At 38.0% G+C, this 25,434-nt stretch overlaps 1 long non-coding RNA gene across 1 annotated transcript; it reads right to left on the bottom strand.

Annotated features, from left to right (window-relative positions):
- Positions 1 to 1,857: 1,857 nt before the first annotated feature.
- On the bottom strand, positions 1,858 to 24,627 carry LOC133250977 (uncharacterized). Its single transcript, XR_009737466.1, has 4 exons — positions 24,281 to 24,627; positions 10,489 to 10,610; positions 4,359 to 4,477; positions 1,858 to 2,267 (listed from the first exon to the last, which is right to left on the bottom strand). It is a non-coding gene; the product is annotated as an uncharacterized LOC133250977 (long non-coding RNA).
- Positions 24,628 to 25,434: the final 807 nt, after the last annotated feature.

The raw sequence follows: 25,434 nt of genomic DNA, 5'->3' as shown, positions 1-25,434 counted from the left end.
TAATTTTGAATTCTGCCTTCTTTGCTGATCATGCAAGCAAGGTGACAAGGCCTTATTATTGTAGGAAACCTGAATTAATTTTAATACATTAGTCTTGGAATTGGAAGTGTCTGCAATTTTGTAGGGTAACAGAATTCTTTTAACTGATGTAAATAAAGACCTTGAGCACATAAACTAAAGAAGAGTCCAGTATATTGAATTGCAAGGAGGGTAGAAACAGGATCAAGACACATCATTTATTGAAATATATGGAGAAACTTTAAAACATAAAATATTTGTAAAATTGAAAATAAAAGTGACAACTTGTTTTAACCAGGAAACCAAATACCCTATAATACCCATTTAATTACCATATTTCTCTAATTAGGAAGAATATTTTCTCTTTAAAAGTTGTCATTTTGGTAGATATGACTCTAGATCTGGGTGAAAGTTTAAAGATCATGATCTTGCAGGTCCATTTCTGCTGTAAAATTCTACAACCTGGACTTCCTTACAGTAGTTGATAATTCTAAAGATTATCAGAAGGAAAGGGGGAGAACAGTAGGCTCTGTTTTAGAGTTTGTGAAGCTGTATACCTACCGTTTACAATGCTCAGAGCTCAAGGGCTGCTTCTAGTGCTGAGACCTTTCCCTTCCTTTTCTTCAATCTGGCCTTCTTTCCTGATGGTTTTTAATTAATTCAGGAAAATGGCTGATAATATGAAAATCATAGTTTCATATTATGAAAATAATATGAATTTTCATTCATATTATAATGAAATATAATGTTTTCATTATATTCATCATCAAATAACTACAAATTCATATTCTGAAATCCTTAATGTCACTTAATCCTCCATGGAACATTATTTTCACTGTTTAAGGTGGCTCTGGTAAAGAATCCATCTGCCAATGCAAGAGATGCAAGTTCGATCCCTGGGTCAGGAAGATTCCCCCAGAGTAGGAAATGGCAACTCATTCCAGTCTTTCTTGTTGGGAAACCCCATGGACAGAGGAGCCTTGGTCCATGGGTCACAGAGTCAGGCACGACTCAACAACTAAACAACTCCTGATTAAAAATAACTGAAAAATCACCATATCATGATGAGCTATATCAATTACTTTGATATGATGGAAATGGATTTATAAAATAATTGCAATTGGCTTTTAGAATTCTTATTGCTTTTCTTTATCTTTTAAGCCTAAATGGCAGACATCTTAACAAAAATTGACTTTTATTAAAGTCCCAAATGATGTTCAAGTAAAATAACCTGTTAATTCCTACTGAAGAGATTATTATTGTCCTGATTTGCATGTTGTAGGAAACAGAATTTTGAACCGAACCTCAAGGTTCCCACTCTGGTTGTATATACACCTTCTCCCTGACAGGTGAATACTAATTAATCTCTGTTCAGCTATAAAGAGCTTGCTCAAGTAATTAAGGTTTCAAATCAGTTCACCTTAAGGTAGGGAGACTGCCTTTGTGTTCTTGATTGAATCAGGTGAGCTTGTAAAAGGGGTTGGACTGTTCCTGGCAAAAGCGATTCAGCATGTGAGAGGGATTCCAGTGGAGGGAGATTCTCTATTGCTGATTACAAAGCCAAGGACTGGGGAGACCAGCAAGGAATCGGGGACCTCTGTTGTACAAGCACAAGGACCCAGTTTGGCAAACAACCTGAGTGAATTTGCAAGCAAGTTTTTCCTCAGACCCCAAGTAAGAATGCAGGCAAGACCCCTACATCTTGATTTCTGCCTAGTGAGACTCTGAGTCTCAGAGATGGCTCCCATGCTGTGCCAGGACTCCTACAGAACTGTGAGTTAATAAGCTTCTCTTGTTTTAAGCTGCTAAATTAGGCATATTTTGTTATCCAGCAGTAGAAAACTAATATACTTGTTTTTTTGTTGTTTTTGCGTTTGTTTGATTTGCAATCATGTTTATATGAAGGAAAAAGAGGAAGGATCTAAGTGGAAATTTCAAGAGAATAAATATAAATCTCTACATTCCCATTAGCTTCTATTAGTTTGTTTCCAGAATAGTGGGGTGGGAGGGAAAGTGTATGTCCGTTGTGTTAATTATATAGCATTTTCCATTGTACGGTTAGCTTTTTGTATTTTTCATTGCAGAAAATAGTGCATATTTCTTAGAGCATACCTGTCATATATGAGGCTTCATTTCTTGATATAATTGTTAGTTGCACAGTATATTTCACTACTCAGCTGTAAAAGTCCCTTGGCTTCAGATTTGTTCATTGTTTTCGCAGCTGTTTTCTTGTTAAATTGTTCCTCCCACTTGAGACAGTAAATGGAAGAAATGAAAAGTGATGTGTCTCAGAACCTATGGTTAATACACAAATACTCATTGTTAATGTATTTTGGATACATGCGGCTTTGAATTGGGCTTCTGGAAAATGCATATTGTGCTTTCACAAAATAGCCTGTTTGGCAGCCCCAACTAAAAATGTGGAATGCTTTGTAAGTGTTGGAAATGTGGGGATTTTTCCAAGAAATTAAGACGTTGGAAAGAATACAGAAACATACAAAGAAGGCAGGTGTAAACTGTTAGCTGTTACTCAAATGTTAGCATCTTTTTGGTTATACCGTTCATATACAGTAAGTGCTTTTTTGCTTTTGGGGAATTTGGCAAAACTTAAATATTCTTTGTCCTATGAGGTCCATGTTGGATTTCAACAATTCATTCCTGCAGATAGACAGCATGGTTTAGATGTAATGTTCTCTGTGTGTGTCTATCATATATCTTTCTTTCCATATTAAAAAAGGTTGGACATGTTGGCAGGAAAGAGAAGAATGGAGGATTTCCTTTAAATACTGGAGAACACATTTAAAACATAAAGGCATAAACACATGTATTTGGATATTTACATAATAGTATGTTGTATAATGGAAAGCTTTGAAATGGCAGACCCAGCTTCATTCTTAAAAGGTTTAACACTTGGGGCAAGTGTCTTATGTGTATGATGAAGAGATTGGACGGAACTACACCATGGGTAAGGGTCTGCATTCTATACTTCAGATTTTTAAAGTGAATCACATTTAACATTTGAGTGTCCATCATACTAGGAAATGTGCCAGGTATCTACATCGTCAATATCTGTTAACTCATTCCTCATTAACAACCCGATGATGTTACTGAAGAACTAACTGAATAAGTAACTTGCCCAAGGTCATCCAATTTGGTTGGAAGTGAGAAGGCTGAGACTTTAAAATGCAGATTTTAGTGTCGTAACTACTACTTACTACGTAAGTTACTATGTAACTACTACATAACTATTCCCTCTTGTAGTCTGAGAGCCAGGTGTCATGCTAGGGAAGCCTCTCTGAGCAAGTCATGGTGATGCAGGAAGCATGGGTGCAAATGGGAATTCTTTATTCCCAAGTTATTGATGTTGTTTTAATGTATACAGACAACTTTATCTATGCTGTTTGCTATAAATAGCTTTTGTTGAAGACTAAATATTTTAAAATATTTATTTCTTTAGAGAGTTCATTGAGAAAGAGGAGAAAGAGTTCCATTATATGCCAACCATCTTGCTCTCTTTAATCTTCCTTTAAATATTAACTAAATTGATCTAGCTGTGCATTCAAAAAAGTAATTTCCTTAGAAATTTTGTCAACTCACTCAACCTCTGTATTCAGATTTTTCAGAGATAAATAGAAGCTTAATATATCTGTGGTGAATATTACTTTGACATACTACTTGATGCATATTTTACTTACAAAATGACTGTACTTAGCTAAAACGAAATCTGCCTCGTAAATACCTGAATATTTTAGTTAGCTTTGAGAAAAAAGTCTTTGGTGACATGATTAGGGCCAAAATTAGCATAAAACTTTTTAGAGGAATGGGAATGCATATATATTGTCAGATCCTTATTTTCTTTCTGTATTGACCAATCTCAGATGTTCTGAATAAATCTAATTAAATAATTTGCTATAATAACTGTAAACTTGAATTTTCAAGCTAAAATTAGTGTCAAGCTTGGGATTTGATTGTACATTTCTTAAAAGCTAGTAAATAAGAGTGCTCCTATTTCACGGATGCTCCAGAAGACATGGCATTCCTGGCTCAGAGACAGACCAGTGTGATCAGTAGCATACTTGCTTTGGTTCTCTTTGCGCTTCAGTTTCCCGAGGTGATGCAGGAGGTGCCAGATGAATTCCATGCACTCAGTGGATTTACACTGAACTTTTATAGCAGACAGTAAGCAAGCCTGCTCTTTGTCCAAAAAGAGCTGTTAAGCCTCATTAGTCGAGGTTACTGGCTGCACAAACAAGGCTGAGAAGCCGTCTGGGTGCCTTGAAGATGTGGCACAGCCAGCCAGACCTGGAGGAGTACAAGCGCTCCAAGGAGGGTGTACCTACCTCCCAGCAGACAGGTGTGATGGATTTAATGGAGAGGGTGGTGGGATGGGGTTGTGGTCCTTGTCTTCGCTCTCTGTGGCAGCTTTCCACAAGCCTTTCTGAGACAACTCTAGGTTCTCCTGTATAGGAAATGAAGTTGGATGAGATAACCAAAAACATCTACCCTTTCATCTAGATGTTAGTGTTATGCTTTCCTGGAAACCTTCATTTAAAATAAGACTGACCAGGTTGCCTAAAGGAGCCTCAGAAGTTTTACAAATCCAAGCCACAGAAACACAGTATGGTTGATTGCCCTCAAGTGTTAAATGGATTCTTAGGAGAGAAGTTGAACCATTGTATTGGTTCAGTCAAGGATGCCCTTTATAATTTTAAAGGACACATCTTAGAAAATGCAAACACAATTATAAAGGCATGACCATTAAATGTTAACCTCGTTTTCTTTTTCTTTGACAAACATAAAAGAGAAATCCAGTGATTGTAATAAGGCATAAGAGCATTCATTAAAAAAAAAAAAAAAGATCATCTTTATGGGATGTCTGGACCAGCTTAGAGACTTTAGATTGAATGCATTGGTTGAGAATTTTTTTTTAAAAGAACAAATGAATGAGAGCTTGTCGCTCAGTTTTGTGAAACACTGCATAGATTTTTATTTTAGATATTGGAGTAGATTCTGTGAATTCACAAATTTTGCTGAAGAGTATTAAGATCAGCTTGGATGGTTGAAACTTCTCAAAAATAGGTTAAGCATCTACTCTTGACCCCTTGAAAAATTCTACTCTATTGGAAGAGCTACTAAATTTATAAGTGATTCTTGGGATGATGTTAAATGATTTGAATCCACCTTAACTTGCAAAATAGCAAAATAGTTCTGGAAAAATTAATCATACAATCACTGTTAAAATGTAAATTGTACACAAAACTCTGTACAGTTGAGTTTTTGGCTACTTGGAATGTGGAAAAACGTTCCGGTGCATAGGGTTTATTTATATTAACAGCATCTGGTGAAACCTTTTCTGTCACTGATTGACCAGCCAATAGGTTTTGAAGTATTTTAACACGTAAGAAATAGAATGCAAGCAAACCGTGGCTACCAAGAGTTTTCTGGAGTGAGTACATATGGGTTTATTTTATCTGTTCTTTCGGTACTGCTTTATTGAATACCTACCCTGTGAAAGCCTCCCTGTGGGGGAATGTCCCGAGAAGAGAGAGCTGTTGTTCTGAAGGAATGCAGTTTAGTGAGAGAATAAACAGGCCACACAGGGTGGTTAGTACAGAGATGAAGTCCTGAACACAACTAGGGAATGCTGGAAGACTAATTCTCCCCAGATGGGATTTAAGTCCAGAGCCTCCAGCCTTTTTATTTTCATTCTTTCTGGTACGATTTGTTTCTTTGGCTTTGGGTTGGTTGGTTTGGTTTAATAGATAAAATTGTTGTTGTTGCTCAGTCACTAAGTCGTGTCCGACTTTTTGCAACCCCATGGACTGTAGCCTGCCAGGCCCCTCTGTCCATGGGATTTCCCAGGCAAGAATACTGGAATGGGTTGCCATTTCCTTCTCCAGGGGATCTTCCTGGACCAGGATCAAACCCGTGTCTCCCGCATTGTCTCTTTACCACTGAGCCACCAGAGAAGTCCAAAAGATATAATTGCATTGTAATATGTCATGATATATATTACGGTTTGGTTTAATACTTGTAATATTTTCTGGCCTTTAACAAGTTAGGGCATTTTACTCCAAGCTTCATTGTCCCTGGAAGGAGCTTAGTCTAGCTGTCTAAAAAGAGCTGCCCAACTTTGCACTGGGCATGCCCCACACCTGTGAAGGGCATAGGTACAAAATGTGTAAGAATAGCAGCTTGAAAAGTGAAGTAACAGTCATTCAGTCATGTCCAACTCTTTGGGACCCCATGGACTATACAGTCATGGACTTCTCCAGGCCAGCATACTGGAGTGGGTAGCCTTTCCCTTCTCCAGGGGGGCCTATCCCAACCCAGGGATCGAACCCAGGTCTCCTGCATTGCGGGTGGATTCTTTACCAACTGAGCTACCAGGGAAGCCCAATAAAAGCCAGGTACTTAGATGCTGTGACTTAACTAATACTCATAACCTTGTCAGGTTATTCCTATTATCCTTACACTGACAGGTTAAGAATCTGCAGCTGGGAGTTAGAATGAATGAACCCTATTTTAATGGGCTCTCCCACTTCACTTTGTGGCTTTGAATATTCCTAAATACCAGCCATGGGGAAGGACAGCTCACAATACACCAGCACAGTTGAGTAGGCCAATTACTTGTTTTATGTATTGATTCAAGACAACTCTGCTCGGGTGCTGCGAGTTGTGCCAGGTGACCTGGAGTCAGCGTGCAGTAGGCATTTTGTAACCCAGAGTGCTCAAACCTGATTGCCCATGGGATGGGGTAGGCAATATAAGTAAATAAAATGGGACCGGTAGGCCTGGTACATGTGCAGCCAAGTTTGAGAACCAAGTGCTCTAAGACTTCGCTACTCAATGAGCCCCTCAAATCGTCACCATCATACGTATGGGAAATAGAGGCTCTCAAGTCTCATGCTGGTACTACCAGAACATAATCTGTGATTTACCAGAATTCCCAGGTGGTTCTATGCAGGCTAAAGTTAGAGGAGCATTGCCTAATAGTCAGATGACAGGTTGAACTTCACTCTAAAGCCTTAAGGACAGGGGTTCTTAAATCATAGCTCTGCATTAAAATCATCAGGGAGTTTAAAATGATACTGATATTCAGGCCTGTCATTGGAAATTCTGATTTAACTGATCTCTGATTAAAATCCTAGAATCATTATTTTTAAAAATTGTCCCATAGTGAATCTAATATGCCTCCAGAGTGGGGGAAAAATAACTCCTGTCACTCAGTTTGTTTTTAATTTTGAAATTCTAGGAAACTCTCTTCACCCAATACATCTTTCTTGTATGGAGTCATCTGATGATAATATTGAAAAAGAAAGTGGGAGAATTCTGCCTGCTTCCAAAACTGTTAGCTGTTATAACTAGGTCTGATTCTGATTATTAATATTAAGCTGCCATTCTTGGTAAAGAATCCACCTGCAATGCAGGAGACTCAAGAGATGTGGGTTTGATCTCTGGGTCGGAAGATCCTCTGGGAGAGGAAATAATAACTCACTCCAGTATTCTTAGCCTGGGAAATCCCATGGACAGAGGAGCTTGGCGGGCTACAGTCCATGGGATCATGCAGAATTGATCATGATCGAGCATCTGAACATGCATGAATGCTTGAAGATGGACTTAAGAATTAGTCTGCCCTAGTTGGTAAACAGGCAGCTCTTTACTTTGGTTATCAGTCTACACAGCAAAGTCGTCTGGGGACCTTGCATCTACATTTACTGTACTTTCACAGAGCTTAGAATTCTGATGGGGAAGGGTATGTGTATGCACTTTTAGTTGGAGGCCCACAGTAAGCAATTGGAATGGATCAACCAACCAGGTGTCTTATATGTTATGACTTAGAGGTCACCTGGAATAAATTGAATTTTGTCACTTAGTCCTGTGAACTCCAATTTTTTCAGTGTCTAAAATATATATATTTTACTTATGAGAACTTCATATAATGTTTGTAAAGTACTTAGCACAGTCTCAACTCTGAATAGTCTAATCTGAAACTTCTGAAAGTCTGATCTGACAGGGCAGGTCTTCTGATGAAAGATACCCAGCTCAAGTGGTGTGTATCAAAGACCTTGTCTCCAGTTTCTATTACTTCTACCCAAATTATGATGTTTCCACCGCCACCCCCCTTAATGAACTAGTTGCATGCCTTCCAGTCACAAAATAGAAAAGTAGCTACCTTTCTTATTAAAAAGAACCAGAAGTACTCCAATAAGCCAAATGATGTTCTGTGAAAATTAAGGGTTTTTTTGTTGTTGTTTTGTTTTTTTACCTCCCTGGGAAAAGTAAGCAATTGAATTGAGCACTTCAGTTTATTCGGCCTTGTGGGGCAGGCTGGCTGGCAAGTTCAGGTGGCTGGTCCTACAATCACATGTACTTTAAGATCCATACTGAGGTTCTGTCAGCGGCAACAGGTCACACCTGTTGCTCAAGTTTAACTGGCTAGTTTGTTATGTGCTAAGTGGTTTTCAATCTTTCTATCACAGTACAAATAAAAACTAACATTTCTAAAGTACTTCAGGGTAAACCAGTAAAATCAGTCCAGGAGAGGCAACATACTGAAATGCTTGACTGCTCAGAGGACTGAAAACATCTATGCCTCAGGGCAAGCACGCTTAGAGCCTAGTCAGCGAACACCTGAATTGGAAGCTGTATGGCGCCCCCTTGGGGTATGATGTGGGAATAAGGCTCTTAACACGGCTTCGTCCAGAGCCACTCATCTCTTCATGTTCATTATTTATCTTCCATATAAGTCTTCATTTACAGAAAAGTGAAGTCCCTGCTCTTCTGGGGCTTAAATTATGATGGTATCCCAGCTTTCATTTTATACAAATGGATCATGTAATCTAGATACCATTTGAAGAAAAGGGTAATTGCTCAAGTGGAAGGAGATCCAGCATTTTCAACATTCCGTTCAGAGTCTGTTTTAATAACAGGTTTCTATTTTCCCCCTGGCTCTCTGTTCTTTTCTTGTTTGTGGAAAGACATGCATTTTTTAATGGGATTGTTATAAACCTACATGGTGAAATACACTGAGAAATAGTGAATGCTTAATTAGAAATTAAAGAAGTTTTCAGTACATGCAACCTTAGAAATGAACTCATCCAATTTCATTTATGGATGAGATACCGAAATGCAGACTCATCTCCTCGCCAGTGATGCGTTCAGCAGGCTTTCATGTCTTCCTAACGAGGCCAGATCAAGGCTGTTGATTTTCCCTCAGAGCTTTGAGGGGATGTTGTTTATTTGGTAACCAAAGCTCAAAGAGCTGGTGGCCTCACATACAGAAAAGCTGATCGGAGGTATGAAAAATGAGGGCTCATTACTGTTTTAGCAAAATGCAAATTTATAAATCAGAAAATCATTTGTAATTGGTGTGCCTACTCTATTTAGCAGTAAGAAGTGTAAAGTATTTGATACAAACTCCCAATAGGATTTTACACTACTTGTCTGTGTTCGGTATAAATGCGTAATTGGAATATTTGGATTCTGTGCTTCCCTCTGCCCTGTGGAAGCAGTGAGGCCTGGATGAGGCAGTCGTGGGGAGGAGACACAGAGACTTCAGGAAAGCTCTGAGGCTCTGCTCAGAGTTTTGCAGACCTAATTGTCGGTATTTGGTGGTGCTTTCTGACCTTTTTACTTCCCTTTATTGTAAATAGTCAAACATCTGACTAAAACAGGGCCAGCAGAGCTCATTTTTCTTTCTTCTGTTTGTGTTCTGTCTCTAGCCATCCTCCTCTCTGCAGATTTTAACTTTTCAACATTGGTTTGTATGAATGTGTATGTTCTACGTGGCAGAAGGATTCTGAGGGTACGGTTTTGAAATTACCGTACCTTAAGGCTCTTGTCTATTCATGAGGGAATTTCTAATTAATCTAAGAATTCAAAAGTGAGACTTATCCATAATTCCTGCTGCTTTAAGTTTAGCCATTCAGAAATGCTCCTTTTTAAAAAGATTGAAGTAGCCACCGCATCAGTTTAGGGAATGCTAGGAAACATGGTAAATTTAACCAGATTAAAAGCTTTGGACAAAGTCATGATACAGTGGTGCATTTCTTCCCAGTGATTTCTAGTGATTTCTGTGAGCTCAGATTATTAAAAACCAACTTTATATGAAATTTAGAAGTAATATTCTGAGATAGTTCAAATTTTATAACAAATTATTCACTTACATGCATTATTTCACCTAAATATTAATATTAAAACCTAACTGAATTTTCACTATCCTGAATTGGACCTTTTTCTAGGTCATTTTCAGAGCAACACAGAGATAATTCTTTTGTACTTTAAAAAGAAAATTGAACTGAATTCAGTTGCATTCTTATGATAACCGATTTTACTGCCATTCCTAAAACGAGGACAGTCAAGGGTTCAGGGAAATGTAAGGTTATAGCTATAACCTCTGATTACACTGTTTGTGGTCTCTCAAGGAAGCATACTTGGAAGTTAAAAGACAAAGAAGTGTGGGCTTACATGGAAAGGTCACCCATTGTGTCAGAATCAGAGGCTGAGAATATCCATCAACAAGGGAAGCTCGAAAAGATGCCCACTAAGGCCAGAGGATGAATGATTATTTTCGAAGCGTACCTTTCAATCTTCAGGAAGAGAGAATGATGATAAGATTATTTAAGGACCACATTGTAAAAAGTATTCCAAATATGCACGCTTATCACTTGTACTTCTTTTGTTAATTATCAACTCAACACATGACCAACTCTTCACAGATTTCTCATAATTTAGAAGTTACAGCATAACTTTATTCATTTATTCAAGTTGATACCGTAAGTCAGGTCACATTTCCCAAACTAAAGACCACTTCACCAAATTGAACTTTAATGATCCCCTATACCTAATGAGCAGACAGGCATGTTTGATTAAGCTTATCTCAGCATTGATAAAAATTGTAAAATACCAAAAAATGTGACCACAAAATAAGTGAACTCTTATGTTGGACAAAACTCTGTAGTATTAAAAAGCAAACATCAACTTGGGAAAATTCTGCAACATATACTTGAAAAGAACTTAACACTTTTTAATGTAGAGACTTGTTAGCAGTTGTTTAAACTGGCAGCTCTTTCTTTCATATTAGGAATATGGGCAAATAGGAAATTGCCAGGTGTTTACCAAAAAAGAATGCAAATTATCACAGCATGAAAAATCACCATAAAAATGTAAGTGAAAATAGGGAGTTACTACTGTGCACAGTACTTGGAAAAGCAAGCACACACACAGACAATCTGGTACAGCTTTGTATGTAATTAGCAAAAATTACATACAATTACATACAAATTACATAATTACGTACAAAAGTTACCTACAATTACATTTTCAGAGGGTAGATGGTAAATTAAAAAATATATGTATAGACATGTTCTTTAAATTCTAGTAAGTTCTAGGGAGTGAAACAGTGAGGGATACATAAATAAATGGATATTTGTTGCTTATGGGAAAAGAGACATAGATGGATATTTGTGAAAATATCAATAGTTACCATTTTCTTTTCAACCATATTAAATACTAAATAGCCAATTTGAGTGCCAGAACCTAGTCAAAGAACTGTATATACAGCAAAGACTAAAGCAAAATTTTCTGCTTCTAGAATTTACATTCTACTTGAGGCTATTTAATAAATTTGCTTTTATAGTTAGTTTTTTAGTTTTATAGTTTTTACAAAATATATTTTGTTTATATACTTCTCCAGTGAATATACTTTATCAGAAATATAGGTTACCTGATTTATTCTAGTTAAAAGGTGAACGTTTGTTCTTTTTAAGTATCTTCAGTTCACTTCAGTCACTCAGTCGTGTCTGACTCTTTGCAACCCCATGAATTGCAGCACGCCAGGCCTCCCTGTCCCATCACCAACTCGCGGAGTTCACTCAAACTCACGTCCATCGAGTTGGTGATGCCATCCAGCCATCTTATCCTCTGTCGTTCCCTTCTCCTCCTGCCCCCAATCCCTCCCAGCATCAGAGTCTTTTCCAGTGAGTGAACTCTTCGCATGAGGTGGCCAAAGTACTGGAGTTTCAGCTTCAGCATCATTCCTTCCAAAGAACACCCAGGGCTGATCTCCTTTAGAATGATCTGGTTGGATCTCCAGGTTCATATACTTTAAACAGCTTTCTGCTGTCTTAAGTGTTTTGAGATGTTGTATATTGAATTGGGCCACAGAGGCCTTAGCTGAATATAAGAGTATGACTATATATTAACTTTATTACCAAGCATCATTGTCAAGCTGATATTAGACTTTCTAAACATCATTTTCCTGCTGGTGCCAGCCGGCAAACTCGATCAGGTCCCGAGAACGTGCACGGCGGGGCTAAGAAAGAAACTAAAGCAAGAGACTACAACAAAGATGGGGTCGAGAGGTTCAGACACGTCTCCACGAAGGGACGCAGTCTGACACCAACTTTATTCAGCATCTCATATTTATACAGAAAAGCATGAGAAAGACAAGACAGTTGACATTTTTTCTTGGTTGACCTATACATCTTACAAACAGTCACAAGAAATCTTGAGAGCATGGGAATGGCACCCTGTTATTATTTCTTACACCAGATAACATTTCTCTGTGCGTGAGAAGTTTGCACAGAACTCCAGGTGCCTGCAGTAAATAAGCGCCTAATCTCTGGGGTGGCAGGACAGAGAGCTATGTTTGCAAGCAAACCCTCAAGGACTGAGGCAGCTCCCAGAGCTGTGTCCTTTGGACAAAGGACCCCGGTCTCACGGGCAGCTCCCCGCATTTTCCCAAACTTCTGACAGTGAAGAGTTTTGAGAATCTCAAGAATGAGAAAATGAATGAAGAAGCTATGGAGACATTTTTTTTCACCACTGATACCCCTGGATCATTGCATAGTCCTGAGTTGTATCTAACCTTGTTGCCATTTTCAATATATCCTATATCTTAGCTATAGTGAGGAGGAAGAAATGGGATTATGCAGGAATAGGTGATCCTTTCTAAGTATCTTTTAAAACTGAGTGGTAGCTCTTAATCTCTTTGTACATCAGAATGACCTGGGGAGCTTAATATAAATCGTATTTTCAGACTCCTGACCAACAAATTGTGATTTAGTAAGTCTGTGCCTGGGCCAGGCCTTTGTGGGTTTTTTTTTTTGTTAAGTTGTCTCCAGTGATTCTGATGGCAGTAGCCACATACTGGGAAACACAGAGTAAGTGCCAGGGATCTTGAAGCTTATATCCCAGTAAGGCTGTCAGATTGTCTCCAAAGAAACTTAGCTTCTTAGCCTAACTCTCTGGTGTCCCATTACTGTAGTAGAAGTAGTAATAGAAGGCATTCTAAGTCTTCTGCACAATTTTATGCTGAACATTTCTTGAAGGTCTACCTGCAGAGGGTTGTTTCTGTTTTTTCCTGAATCTAATTCAGACTAAATTGAAATGGCAAGGTCACCTTCAGCATCAACAGTTGTGTTCTTTGTAGGACTTCCTAGTTATGTCTTTGTCAAATCAAACTTGAGCTCTCCATGCTCAAGGGGAAACATCTTTCAGACTTAATAGGCTTCCAAATACCTTTGTTTGACAAATACTAACCTGAGGGACTGTTATATTATTCTCTGAAAATGTCTTTCAATTGGAAGTATTACTGCAAAAGAGAATTTTTGGCTTTTCAGTAGCAAAGAAAATTTTCTTTGTATTCTGCATCAAGATGAATACACAAAAGTTAAAATCTGTCAGTGTGGAAAGATTCCTAAATATATGTATGCAAATGATCTTTAGTTGACAATTTAAAATATGGATCTGAAATCTCCTTAAGTGGTGACACTTAAAGCATGAAAGTGAGAAAGTGAAAGTGGCTCAGTCGTGTCCAACTTTTGCGACCCTGTGGACTATACAGTCCATGGAATTCTCCAGGCCAGGATACTGTAGTGAGTAGCCTTTCCCTTCTCCAGGGGATCTTCGCAACCCAGGGATGGAACCCAGGTCTCCCACATTGCAGGCAGATTCTTTACCAGCTGAGCCACAAGGGAAGCCCAAGAATACTGGAGTGGGTAGTGGAGTGGGTATGTCTTCTCCAGCAGATCTTCCTGACCCAGAATCGAACCACATGGTCATGACCTAACATGGGATTAAATCGTGAAGTAGACTCGAATTGTGAGTGGCCCCTTACCCCTGCTTCCTGACCCCTCTGTTTAGGGACTTGTCCATGTCTGCTGTCCTCTGGTACTAGGGCCGCCAAGTGCTCAGTGATATGCTCTCAAATTTACCTTTCTTAGCTGCTGACATTAAGTTCTCAGATAGAAGTAGATGTTCGACTTCCTCCTGGGAGGTTAGCACAGAACTTTTCATCCACTAAATGCAATTCAGGAAGGATGTTAAATGTTAGCAGGAGTTCATTTGTCAGGGCCTTAAGGGGTTTGCCCAGAAATCAGAATCCCTGATAGTTTTCTTTCGCCCTGTGAAAGCACCTTGACCTTAGATATTACTTAGTATTTTGTTAATCTGTTAGTCATAAAAATACCATCCTAATCATAGATGCTAAAATGTGTCTCTGAGTAAATGTTTGTGCTGTTTTCCCTTAAGAGTTTCTTAAAGCAAATTAAACAGATGAATATGAATTTATATAAATTTTTATAAATTCACGAGTAAATAATATGTGTGTGCATATATATATATATATATATACACACACACACACAGACATATAAACATCCCCATATTTCCTGTAATTTGCTATAAAAATAGAGGTTACTTTCAAGTAGTGGGTTTTGCATGGACTGTTTAAATTATTGTGCCAAATTGTGTTTATTGTCTTGTGTCATGGAGACACAGGACAGTGGAGACATACGTATCATGTTGAAAAAATGTGCTGGGATGAAAAAGCAAGAAAACAGCTGTACTGGGTAATGAAACACTAGAGATTGGTTTTGTAAACTCATCACAGATTGATGTACTTTGTGTTTCTTATTCCTCAAAGAGTTTTGTTTGCTTTATTATGAAGTTTTATTGATGAAAGAGCAATGGAAGAGAAAGCCCCTTTTAACAAGTTTTTAAATATGTTTTTAATTGAGAGCCTAGCATGTTGGTTGGCCCACTGGATTAAGTTCTGCCTTTGGCAGGCTGTGTGAGACTCATTTCACTCATTTCCCCCAGCCTCACACATTTATCAGATAAGTTTACCCAGCTTGCAGTTGTTCAGTCATAAGATTCCATCGTTGATAGAAAAATTACATTGTTGAATGTAGCTCTCTCTTTTATAGATGATGAATCTGAGGCCCAGATGGGTAGATGATTTGCCTTAAATGGGATCAAAACTATGTCACTGATTCTCATCCCAGATCTTAACTGTATGCTTTAACTACAGCCCTTGGATTTTTACAGAGTGTAACACATGTCTAATTGTTCTCAGCTCACATTTCATCCCCTCAATAATTATGTATGAATGGAATTTAATAATATCCCCACTTGACAGATGTGAAAACTGAGGGTTTGAGAAGTTAATTGAATCAGCTAAAGACATAGGTTTTGTATGAGTAGAAACACTTTCCTTTTTGCTCTTGACAGTTTTGCCTCTTGTTGAATGGCAATGTTCCTGGGTCTCTAACCTGAACTACTGTAAAGATTGCCTTTATTGGAAATAAGTGAACTTCCATCTTGTCCTGAAATTTGAGAATTATTTAATTAAAGCCAGTATCTAGATGAAAACAATTACATACAAACACAAATATTTCCACTATTTAACAAGTACTTAAAATTAATAGGATTTACCACTCTGGAATTTTTTTTTTTCACCTGACACCTTTTTTTTGAAATTTTATTTTTTTTTATTTTTATTTTTTGTTTCACTTTTATTTTATTGTCAGATAGGATTCATTTTCTTTTTTTAATTTAATTTATTTTAATTGGAGGCTAATTACTTTACAATATTGTATTGGTTTTGCCATCTTGATGTTGGGAATAGTCTCAAATTGTCAGTCAGTGTGATGTGTGGGTTTTTTTTTTTTTTTTACAAATCTGATCAGTTGATGTAATTTTTTAAACTTAAAATAAATTGCTTGAAAGAATGAAAAGGAAAGTCTTCAAATTATAGGCCAAATTTGATAGCCCACAATATTCATAGGCAATGGTTTCTGAAGTGAAGGTAAATACTTAATGTAATTTCTCTCCTTCCAAAAGATACACTGTTGGACCACAGGCCTTAGTGGAAAAGAAGTCCAGAAGTAACTAGACATCTTGGGAAGAGGGAGTTCCAGCCACCATGAGGTAGAACAGATACTCTGGTAATAACGCTTACGAATTCGTATGACATCAGTAGTGGGGCTTAAAGGGATTATATTTTAGCACTCAGTCATATGTACCAAGGAGGACACATTTTACCCTTTGTGATGAAAAACTTCCATGGTATTTAAACTAAGAAAGAGAAGGTATTGAGTCAGTACTTGTATTTTACTGTGGAGGAAACAAATTTAGGGAGGTGAGGTGTCATCCTAGCTTTCACCTACAGGTGCGGGACCCAGATCAAAACCCTTCTTCCTTGCTCCCTTTCTGGAGCTCTGTTACTAAAATAAACTATATTCATTGAATGTGTAGACAGTAAACATGTCTGGAATAATTTCATATGGGGCATGTGTATGATGGACAAAGCTGCCTTTCTGCCAAGGACCACGGATGTACAATCAGGCAGATCACAGAAACCATTCACAGTTGTCAGAACGAGATGTGCTCTGATAGAAATCTTGGAAATACAGGTTGCTAACAAGTCAGCTTAGCACAAATAGCAAGTGCATTGGAGGAGGCCATTGAGGAGGATGTGACCACCAGTTGAGTGGATCAGAGAGCTGAAGCTAGGAAATCTTGCACCCGCTGGTCCTGTAGGGGGCCTTGTCACTAGGAGGTAACCATGAGAGAGTAAGATGGGGAGACCCTCCAGGGGAAACCAGGTAAGGTCTTTATAGAAACTTTAAAGATCCTGGTGGGTTAGCGGTTGCACAAGCAAGCTTCCTAAGTTGCTTATTAGAACAGCCACCTACCAATCTGGATAGGTGTCTCCTTGCCCTCCCTATTGGGGGACCAATTCGTGAACCAATGATACGATTATTTTGGAGTGATTTTAGCAGAATGCCCACAAAAATAACTTTTCTAGTTTTTACAAGAACTAGCAGAAATTTGCAGACCAAGTTTACATATAGGATAAAGTCTCTGTGGTCTTTTATCCAAGAAAGAAGAACCACTTCTAAACCACCAAAGGTAAAAAGGAGTTTCTATTCTTCTAAAGAAAAGAGCTATCTTGGCAACTTGCTCCCCTGTTGGACTCATGTATATCAGGAATTTTTTCAACCGAAAATATGACAAGAAATTCAGGCCTTTTTGATCCATGGAGTCAGGGTACATCAGACTCATTCATCCTGCTGATCTTACACCTTAGTGCCATTCCTAAGTCTCCCTTTAATTAAAAAAAAAAAAATACCCTTTTATTCTATTTTGTAGGGAAAATTTTAGAACCAGACGATTTTGTAATTTCTATCCTCATGTTGCTAATTTCTGGTCCTGCTTCTTATTAATCAGTAAAGAATTTAAATGGTTTTGGTAAAAGTAAGCTACCAGGGAAACACACGGTTTTATAAATCAGTTTAATAGAAGGGAAATGAGGGCAGTGTGAGGAAGCAGTGCTGGTAATTTGTCTTCAGAAATCAACAAATTTCTACCCATAATAGCTCTTAAAACTCAAAGTGGAGAAAGGGAAGACATTTGTTATAAATAACTGCCACAAAGATAATTTTTAAAACCAAGCAGGCACATCTCCAGATGAAGTAGCATGAAAAGAGCAGGGCCTTTTCAGAATTCACGTCAGATATGGTCTCATGTATTATTTAAGTTTGCAGATGGCCATAGTAAGCCTCTCTGAACATTGAAATAAGCTAAACTCTGAAGGCTTAAAAGGACAGACATTGCGGGTAAGGTCATATTAGTGTGGATGGTAACATATGTAGAGGGCAGAGACTCCAATCACAGACACATCGCACGGTTTACCTTCATGGTTCTTAATACCTGAACCCCACAATGCATTGGTCGTGGAAGTGAGAGACACATGAAGGGAAAAGGGACAAGAATGGTTTGAGCACCCTGTCTGTACACTTTCCAGTGCTTAAAAACTATTTTATGAAGAATAATAGGATTCTGGGCTTTTTACCTGAAATTATTAACTACTGAAAAAATACAAAAAGTTTTAGATCGTGTGTGTGTGTCTGTGTGTATGTCTGTGAGGACATGTGTCCCATATCCTCATGGGAATTAAATCAGTGTATTTTGGCTTTTTGACTAATTTTCTGAGACTAATAAAAAAAACAATAACCAAGCCCTCCCATAATAGTCCTTTGGTTTCTCTGCCAGAGACAGAGACCAGACCTGGAAGGAAATGATTCATTTAGTTATTCCAAATCCTGGAAAGACATAAAGGGATGTTTAAAGGTTGGACTTTTTTTGTTAATTGTTTCTAAACACTTAAAAAAATTAAGGTATATGTTGATGTTCGTGGAGTAAACCCTTTATTTCTCTCTATGTCTGTAGCATGTTTTTTTTTTTACATTTCAATTTTTATTTTATTTTTTTTTAATTTTATTTTATTTTTAAACTTTACATAGTTGTATTAGTTTTGCCAAATATCAAAATGAATCCGCCACAGGTATACATGTGTTTCCCATCCTGAACCCTCCTCCCTCCTCCCTCCCCATACCATCCCTCTGGGTCGTCCCAGTGCACTAGCCCCAAGCATCCAGTATCGTGCATCGAACCTGGACTGGCAACTCGTTTCTTACACATGTAGCATGTGTTTTTAAAAAAAAAAAAAAAATGTATGGAGAAGAAAAAATTTCCCTTTTGAGTCACCTTTCCTCTCTGAACCAAATGAAGTGAAAACACATCCCACCCATTGAGAATGCCCAGGGTATACATCCCGCTGTTTCATGATTATTTAATTATGCAATGATTCATCAAGTTCTCATTTAGTCAGAGAGGTAGAAAAAAAGAAATCATAATGAAATCAACACTGAAGATAAGTTCTACCAAGGGGCAGGATTTAGAAAGTTATATTGCTGTTTTTCTTCCTTGCTGGCCCGTAAGCCTAGCATTCTGGATGTTGTTCAGGAATCACTCACCAGTGAGGATGAAGAATTTTCAAGATGTGTTGATGGAACATTGGAATGTGCTCAGTTTACCTCTGCTTGCTGGCATTTTCCTGTGTCTGCTTATGGGTTTTACAACAGAGAAGGTTCTTTTAAAATCTGAAGACCATTTTAGAAATGCTTTGGCACTGAAAACGCATGAAGTCACTCTCCGGTCTCTCTGTAAGGTAGACAATGGTAATAATCTTGATTGTGTCCTGGCTCAGGCACTTGCTGGAAGCAACTCTCCTGAAGCAGTGCATCAGATAGTTTCAGGGCCAAGTGTGAAACCAAGAATCTGACCCCCTCTCTGCTACCATCAAGAAACCGCTGCGTGTGAAAACACTGACCGTGGGTGGGTCAACAGGAAAGGAACTGTGGAAACGTGAGGCTCACAGGCTAGCCTGAGATCAGCAGAAGGAAGTTATGATTTAAAAGGGAGTTCCTTGGTGCTCACTCATGCTCAGATGCCTTTCTCTCTCCTTCCTGAGATAATAAAGGAACACAACAATGAATGAAGTTTTGAAAGTGAAGAAAATTATAGCTGATCATGGAGATTTAGTAACAATTTTCTGCAAATCTGAAAGTACATACGTGGAAGTCTGCTAGTGATACAGACAGACAATAAGGAAACCAAAATGGAGGTGAAAGCCAAGATCCCCAAAGAACCCCAGAATGGCCCAAGCTCAGTGTGCAAGCATAGAGCATAGAAGTGAAAAGAACAAAATAAAATAGTTTTCATTAAATGCCCCTATAGAGCAAATATATTGATGCGCACACACATATTGTTCTACCTCCTTCTTTACGTCAGAAAACACATTTAATCTCTCCTAAAACTGTAAAGAGCTGCCTGGAGAAAGCTGTGGTACTGGGTGGGTGCAGATATCCCAGAAATAGTCTTCATTCTGGCACCAGAGGATTTTCAGAGCTGTGAAAATACTCTGTATGGTATTACGTGTGTCCTTAATCATTCATTTGTGTCCAACTCTGTGCGTCTCCATGGACTGTAGCCCACCAGGCTCCTCTGTCCATGGGATTTTTCAGGCAAGAATATTGGAGAGGGTTTCCATGCCCTTCTCCAGGGGATCTTCCCAATCCAGGGATCGAACCCGTGTCTCCTCCATTGCAGGCAGATTCTTTACCCACTGAACCACCATATATGTGGTATTATAATGATGGATATATGGAATTTAAGATACATGAAATTTACATAGAAAACTCATAAAATAGACACCACCAAAAGGGAACCACAAGGTAAACTACAACTTTTGGCAATTATGATGTGGGGATGTACATTCATCCTTGATTTTAAAAAAAGTACGATTCTGATAAGTACCATGATGGTAATGTGGGGAGGCTACACGTGTGTGTATCTCCCTCTCAATTTTGACTCCTTTGAGCTCAAGCTGAGTACGCTTTAGTAGAAGGGTCAAGAAGAACTAGCCATGAGGCACAACAGAATGACTCTATAAAGGTACAAGTTGCCATGGAAACAGTGAGAGAGGTGCAACTGATTCCATTTGCAGTGGTACCCAAAGCTACCTATGGTTTTTCTAGTAGTCAAGTACAGATGTGAGAGTTGGACCACAAAGAAGACTGAATGCCAAAAAATTGATGCTTCTGAACTGTGATGGTGATGGAGAAGACTCTTGAGAGTCCCTTGGACTGTAAGGAGATCCAACCGGTCAATCCTAAAGGAAATCGACTCGGAATATTCACTGGAAGGACTGATGCTGAAGCTGAAGCTCCAATACTTTGGCCATCTGATACAAAGAGACAACTCACTGGAGAAGATCCTGATGCTGGGAAGGGCTTCCCTAATAGCTCAGTTGGTAAAAAATATACCTGCAATGCAGGAGACCCCTGGTTCGATTCCTGGGTCGGGAAGATCTGCTGGAGAAGGGATAGGCTACTCACTCCAGTATTCTTGGGCTTCCCTTGTGGCTCAGCTAGTAAAGAATCTGTCTGCAGTGCAAGAGACCTGGATTCAATCCCTGGGTTGGGAAGATCCCCTGGAGAAAGGAAAGGCTATCCATTCCAGTATTCTGGCCTGGAGAATGCCATGGACTGTAAAGTCCATGGGGTCACAAAGAGTTGGGCATGGTTGAGTGACTCACTTCACTTCGCTTCACTTCCAAAACTACCCAGAACCTGTATCTGAGCCAAGATTGTGCCTTTCTCTTAACAGACATCTCTAGTTTCAGGAGATACAAAAGGAGAGCACCACATTTCTTACTGTCTTTACTCAGTCAAATTCAATTCTTGTTTCTATCCTCAGTTTCCTGCCCTGTACAATTCCAAAGAACTAATATTGTACGTCTGGAATTCCTTGCTAATCTGGACACAGGATGTAGAGGATATAGTAGACTTAAACTTTCTGTACTTCATGTTCAAGACAATGAAGGCCTTTGCTGTTTGGCCAAGAGTGTATCATGTTTTTGTTTGTTTGTTTGTTTGTTTTAAGAAATTCTTAAATATAAAGATAATTAAAACTCATGATTTTGGCAAAAAAAAAAAAACACCAAAACACATATTTTTAACTTGAGTTGACAAGTTAATCTCACATGCATTTACTGTGAAGTTAAAAGTGACATAGTGTGGTGAACATGTATTCCTGTGACTAAGTTCTCAAGAATGATATCATTTTGATCCTCACTCCAAAAGGCAGACCCTAAGTTTCATAGCTGCACAGAACTTTCTGCCCTGTTACACTCCATTGTCTTCTACTTTGATCACCTGTTCATCCTCATAACTGTCCTATTTGATTATTATATCTAAGTGGAAAAGAAGGCAAAGTTAAAGCCAAAAATATATAAAGATCTGGAGTGGATAGAGTTGGAGGTGTGGATGTAAAGGGGGAAGAGGTGACATTTTCAGCTGTTTATCTGACGAGATGCCAAGCCTCTCGGTGACTCAGGTGGTAAAGAATCTGCCTGCAGTGTGGGAGACCCGAGTTTGATCTCTGAGTCAGGAAGATCCCCTGAGGAAGGGAATGGAAATCCACTCCAGCATTCTTGTCAGGAGAATTCCCTGGACAGAGGAACCTGGAAGGTTATAGACTATGAAGTCATGAAGAGACTGACACAACTGAGAGACTAACACACACACACATACACACACACACACACACACACCTCTAGCTTAAAATCCTTTGTGTCTTATCTAATAAAATCATGATTTTTTTTTCTTCTCCCAAATGTTTCTATTATTAAATAATTAGAAACATTTAATTTTATTAAGCTTACTTAGTCTTTATAACTTAGACTTGAAAAGTCAATGCAAGAAGATACTTCCAAATGATATATTTGTTAAGAGGCTATTATCCAAAATATACAAAGAACTCTTAAAACTCAACATTAAAAAAAATTGATTTAAAACCTGAGCATCATACCCAAATAGACATTTTTCCAAAGAAGTCATACAAAAAGCCAACAGGCATCATTAAATATCGAGGAAATGCAAGTCAAAGCCACAAGGAAATACCCTCTCATACTTGTTAGAATGGCTATTATCAAAAAGATGGGTTTATGAGAATGTTGAGAAAGGGTTGCACTGATGATTCAAATGTAAATTGGTGAAACTAGTATGGAAAACAGTATGGGGTTTCCTCAAAATATTAAAAATATGATCCATATGAGCCAGTTGTTTTACTCCTGGATAGTTATCCAAAGAAAGCATTTAAGATAGAGGCACCTCAATGTTCATAGCAACATTATTTGCAGTTGCTAAGATATGGAAGCAACCTAAGCATCCATCAGCGGATGAATTGATAAAATATGGTGTTTATATATGCAATGCCATATTTAGTTCAGTCGCTCAGTCGTGTCAGACTCTTTGCCACCCCATGAATCGCAGCACGCCAGGCCTCCCTGTCCATCACCAGCTCCCGGAGTTCACCCAGACTCACGTCCATCAAGTCAGTGATGCCATCCAGCCATCTCATCCTCTGTCGTCCCCTTCTCCTCCTGCCCCCAATCCCTCCCAGCATCAGAGTCTTTTCCAATGAGTCAACTCTTCGCATGAGGTGGCCAAAGTACTGGAATTTCAGCTTTAGCATCCTTCCTTCCAAAAAACACCCAGGACTGATCTCCTTTAGAATGGACTGGTTGGATTTCCTTGCAGTCCAAGGGACTCTCAAGAGTCTTCTCCAACACCACAGTTCAAAAGCATCATTTCTTCATTGCTCAGCTTTCTTCACAGTCCAACTCTCACATCCATACATGACCACTGGAAAAACCATAGCCTTGACTAGACAGACCTTTGTTGGCAAAGTAATGTCTCTGCTTTTCAATATGCTATCTAGGTTGGTCATAACTTTCCTTCCAAGGAGTAAGCGTCTTTTAATTTCATGGCTGCAGTCCCATCTGCAGTGATTTTGGAGCCCCCCAAAAATAAAGTCAGACACTGTTTCCACTGTTTCCCCATCTGTTTCCCATGAAGTGTCATATTACTAAGCCATAAAAAAGAACTGAATCTTGCCATTTCCAACAACATGGATGGACTTAGAGGCTATCTACTGATATTCTAAATTTGCCAGAATTGACTAATGTGTCATAAGTCATAATCATAAATCAGAAAACTTATACTCATGTCATTATAAGTCATAATCATAAGGTATTATCCAATGCAAGGTTCATCTTTTCCCTTTAACCTTGCACTGGATAGTGTCTTATGATTTCCCTTACTTTTTGAGCAGAGAAATAAATGATACTAAATTTTTGGGGGGTGGGGGTGGACAAAAAATGGTCTTTATTTCACCAGCAAATAAATTCAGGTTGTCTCAGGTTTAGTAACTAAATGGATTATAAGAAAACATGTCTGCCCTCAGAGTTTTTAAATTGTAAAATGAAAAAAAAAGGGGGACTGTGGACATATATATACACATAGGCCTTAGAAATTTATAAAAGTATAAATGTATAAATAGATAACTGTGTTGTTGTAGTTCAGTAACTAAGTCGTGTCTGACTGTTTGCGACCCCATGGACTATAGCCCGCCAAACTCCTCTGTCCATGGGATTTCCTAGGCAAGAATACTGGAGTGGGTTGCCATTTCCTTCTCCAATGATAATAAAATTTTAACTCAACTGTTTGTGTGAAAAAGACTCACAGAAAAACAGAAGTTATAGATATTCAGTAATTTTTGAACTTACTGTTCTTATGACCATTTCACATGATACATAGGATATGAAGAACTCAGTGAGAGGTAATTCAATTGGAATTCCAAGGGACTTTGCAATTTAAAGGAATGTTTATTGTATCACAAGTCTTGGGTCAGAGGTCACCTATGGATAATGCATTCTTAGCATCTGTTTTGTGCTGAAAATATCTTAAAAATTCTGGTGTGATGGGAAAATAGTTGATGAGTATGAAGATTTCATACATACAGTTCTTTCACTCTTGATATCTCTTACTTTGGTTTGCTTTTTTTCTTTTCCCAATGCACTTATTAATTTCTATTATATCAGATATTTTACTAATTTATCATCTTATTAATACCTTTCTCTCCATGCCAGCATATAAGCCCCATGCAGGTGGAGATCTTTATCTGTTTTTTCATTGTTGAATCCTAAGCATGTTAACAGTGCCTCCTAGAGACATTGTAGGTGTTCAACCCACAGATATTTGTTGAATGAGTAGATTAATAAAGATAATGGGATATTTTTTCCTCAAAAAGGATCATCATCTTGACTGTTATTTTTCTTTTAAACATTTTAGGAATAGATATTTAAAACACTATGGTAACTTGAGTTATTTAATATTAAAATGCTTATTGAATTTATATTTAACTATTCTAATATAAATATTCAATTGTTCTTTAATTTTTATGAGATAATATTGGCTCCTTTATATTTCATGCTAATAAGAAAAATGAATTTATGATATATAATTTGCAATTTATAGACTTCATTTTTCACTCAACAGTGATATTTTTAACCTCAAATACTTTGTTTCCTACTTTAAAGCCCCCAGATTATTTCTATTAAATTGTATTTCTCTGGAAATAAAAGGTTACTCTTGACAAGATCAAGAAAAATTTCATTGACTAAAAGGTAATCTACTCTAGATAAAAATAAGAAATTTAATAATATTCACAGAAAAATACAATGGAAACTTCCTAGCCAATATTGAGATTTTTAATCTAAGATTCTTAACATGATCTCCTTTAAGGAAGGCTGCTTCAAGTGGTGCTCTTAAAAATACAGTAATGGTTAAGAATGTACTGTTTTAAACTAGAATATGTATAATCTATTAGGAGATACTACGAATTGACATGCTCTGGTTTATTTTAGAACTACTGCCTATT

The sequence above is a fragment of the Bos javanicus genome, chromosome 7 (assembly GCF_032452875.1).
Source record: "Bos javanicus breed banteng chromosome 7, ARS-OSU_banteng_1.0, whole genome shotgun sequence".
In the NCBI taxonomy this organism is placed as follows: domain Eukaryota; kingdom Metazoa; phylum Chordata; class Mammalia; order Artiodactyla; family Bovidae; genus Bos; species Bos javanicus.
Note: the sequence above shows the minus strand (reverse complement) of the source record. Positions and strands in the feature narration are given on the sequence as shown.